Source organism: Echinops telfairi, unplaced genomic scaffold (genome assembly GCF_000313985.2).
Source record: "Echinops telfairi isolate 266 unplaced genomic scaffold, ASM31398v2 ScPeMD7_7467;HRSCAF=8505_1, whole genome shotgun sequence".
NCBI classification, from domain to species: Eukaryota; Metazoa; Chordata; class Mammalia; order Afrosoricida; family Tenrecidae; genus Echinops; species Echinops telfairi.
In genome coordinates, this window is record NW_022111368.1 from 1,273,792 (window position 1) to 1,277,706 (window position 3,915).

The window sequence follows — 3,915 nt, forward strand, 5'->3', positions numbered from 1 at the left end:
ACTTCCTCTCTGTTTGAATATTTTGTATCTACACTTCCCCCTCTATTGCTTCATAATTGCCTTTATTGTAGATATTTTGGTTCCCTATTTTCAGTCTAACATATTTATTATATTTTGAATCCTGCTTTAACTGGCTTGATTTTTGGTGATAATATCTTGTGCTTTCCTCTTAGGTTGATGTCTGCTCTTCTTGAGTCCCTGTCCAAAGAACTTCTGACATTTTTGGTAAGTTGATTATGTTTCCTTTTGAATTCCTTTAATTTAAACTTATGAGTCCTGATGGTCTAGTGGTTACACACTGGACAGCAATCAGAAAGTTCAAAATCACCAGCAGACCTTCATGAGAAAGATGGGACTTTCAACCTTCAGAGAGAGCTACAGTCTTAGAAACTCACAGGGGAAATTCTACCCTGTCTTAAAGGGTTGATTATGAGTCAACTCTATGGCAGTGAGCGAGTGAGTTTAATTAATCCTTATTTGTAAATGTGCTTATTTCTCCCTCATATTTGACTGATAATTTTGTTCAATATAGGATTCTTCATTGGTAATTTTCTCTTTCAGATTATTACATATGCCAACACATTACCTTCTTGCTTGCACAGTTTATGCTAGAAAATCCAAGCTTATGCTTATTGGTTCCCAAGTGTAGTTCACTTTTGTCCCCCCGAAGCTTCTCTCAGGGTGCTTCTTTCTCCATAGTGTCAGAAAATTTGACTATGCCAAGTTGTGTTGATCTTCGTTGGGGTACCATCATGTTGGAGGCTCTTTTATCTTCTTGAATGGTTACTTTTTTCCACTTTTTTGGTGTTGGAGAAACTTTCTTCCAATATTTTTTGTATTCTCTCTGTGACTTTTGGGTTTTTTTCCTATTGTGGAAAAGGAAAAGGTAGAAGTTCTTACTTTTCATTCTCCTCTGTTGTGACTGGCAATTTATTACTCAATCTTAGACTTTTTGATAGTCATTTTTTAATTGACTCCTCTTCTCATATATTGAAATCAAGAGATTTGTCTTCATGGTCATTAAGTTATCCTTCCATTACTTTAATTATATGACTTTACTTTTTTAAGGTGTTGTCTAATTCTATTATCTGACAATTAAATGTTTGGACTTCTATTCTTTTAATATTGTTATGTGTGTATGTGTGTGTTAGTTCCAATGCCTTCTCTTCTTCAGGAAAATCTTTTGGCTCTATAGAGTGGTCACTTGCTTGTGCCAGCTTCTCCAGCTTCTTTGTGTGAGTGCAAACAGTCTGTTGTTCCCATGAAATCATACGCAACTTTCAGAAGTGTGAGTACAGCTGGATCATTTGGTGACAGCTGACTCCATTAAGCAGTGCGTAAAAGAAAAAATAAAACAACAAGAAAAAGAGCAAAGCAAACAACAGCAACAGTGAAGTAACATAAGTTTGATTAAAAAAAAAAAAAAGAAAACAGACTAAGTCGCAAGCAACCATGTCCATGGAAATCCCACACATCCCCAGTCAATAGATCTGGATCCAACAGTTGCTTTATTTTTCTCAGCCACAGTGTTTATGTATCAAAGTCATACCAAGAGCTCACAAAATTGAATAGCCTACACTGATATAATGGTGGAGCTAGGGATATTTTCTGGCCAATAGTCCTTTTGAGGAGTTAGAGATTATTCCAAGCCTCTTGTGTCCTGTATCTCCCTACTGGTGGTTTATCAAATATCTTAAGAAGAAAACCACAAGAATAAGCAAACAACAAACAAGCAAACCAAATGTTGCTGTTGTTAGATGCTAAAGAGTCAGTTTTGACCTTCTACAACCACTGTGTCAATCCATCTCATTGAGGGCTTTCATCTTTGCCTCTGCGCCTCTGTTTTACCAAGCTTAATGTCTTTCTCCAGGAACTGACCTCTACTGAAAACTTATCCAAAGTATGTCAGATGACAGTCTCAACATCCTTGCTTCTAAGGAAGATTCTGGACATAATTCTTCAAAGACAGATTGGTTTGTCCATCTAAGGAAGTTCACATGTCAGTTGCCTTTGGTATTGTTGAAAAAAGGTAGTTGCAAAAAAAAAGGTATTTGCTATGAAAAAGTTGATGGTTTTACAAAATTCTATCATATGATTTCCAGCTTCATTTCTATTACTAAGACCATATTTCCCACCAACTACTGTTCCTTCCTCATGGTTTCTAACTTTTGCATTCCAATTACCAATAATAATCACTGCATTGTGATTGCTTGCTTGATCAATTTCCAACTGAAGCCATTGGTCAAATTCTTCAATTTCATCATTACTGAAATTTTGGGTCAATGCTTAAATTTCAAAAATAGTTGTGTTGATGGAAATTCCTTAAATGGGGATTGATAAAACCTATCCCAGACAGAACTGTATCTCATGATGGATTCTGCAATGTCCTTTTTGACAATGAATGGTGTACAGTGCCTCTTAATTGCATTACTCACTGCACTGTAGAACACAGAAATTTCTGATTCAAAATGGCCAATGTGTTTCCATTGCAGCTCACGAATGCCTAGGATATTGATATTTATGCATTCTGTTTTATTTTTGTGGACTTCCAATTTTCTTTTATTTACACTTTGCATATCCTAGGCTCATTATCAGACTTTTGCCGCTATTTCCCCTTACCTTACATCCTGCCCCTCCAACACGAAAATTCCAAAGGCTGCGCTCCTACAGACTGTACCTGACTCGTGTCAGGATGGAGATCCACATTCTGAGAAATCAGGTCCTCCTCACTCAGGTTTCCAGTGACCTCAGACCCCAGGGAGTCCATCTTCCAGCACTTTCTCCGACAATGACAATGTTCAACGTCCATTCTTTAGATCTGCAGGCTCTCACATTTGAAATTCTGGTGATAAAGCTCCCAGCATCACAGCAACACACCAGCCTCCACAGTGAGAAGAATTGACAGAGAAGTGGTGAAACAAACAAAATGGCTGCTGTTTTTTCCCCCTCAGACCACCATCCCAGGGACCTCTTCATTGCCTGCCAGGAGGTCTGAGTATTGGAATTGGTTTTGAGAGGTAGAAAGATTAGGGAAAGAGGGGTTGTCTCCACTGAATGCCTACAGGAAACGAAATTTAACTGTCCATGCCACAATAAAGGGTTTGCAAAGAAATCAGGCACACTAATTAGACACGTATGGGGAAATCCAGCACTGGGAGTGCTCAGACCCAGGTCACCTAGGCCTAGGTGGAGATCAACCTGAGCACACCCAGTTTAGGCACCAGCAACATTATGTCACAGAGGTGCGCCTGAATTTAGCCACTAAGATCGGCTAATACCCTCAATCAGAACCTCCCCCCGGCCTCCCCCCCAATCTCTTCAGCTAGTGGGGATAAGAGGGGTTAAATAGCAGACTGAGGACAGGCCATACCCTTCTTTCAGGTCACTCTCTTGCAGGTCAGGGGGTGGGATCTCTTATCTGTGCGTGACCCGTGCAAGCACACCCCCACTCAGGGTTTGCACTCTTTCTTCTTTTACTCTTTCTTCTTTTTTGGCCCCAGTTTTTCACGTGGTTTTCACAGTCACCTGAAATGGCCATGCTCAGTTGTGAAATCTTATGCAATCCCATGCGTGGCCTTGCAGACTTATCCCAGCTAGATGTACTTTGTGAGACTCTAATACCTGAAACTTCCCTTTCCCTCATAAAAGTTACCTGGATTTACAAAAGTGCATCTGCCGCATGAATTCCAGCATTGAGAAGGAAGGACCGATGAAAACCATCCTAGGAACCTATCATTTTTGCTCTGTAACTCCGATAAACCTCTGGATTCCACCTTCGGGGTGAGCTACCCAGACTCCGGACAAAACCTTCTTGTCTGAGAGCCGGTAAAATCCCTCTGCCTCACTTTCAGTCGCACTCTGAGTTAGTTAATTGTGCCAGCCTGGCCGATAATCACATGTGGGGCTAATTGAAAG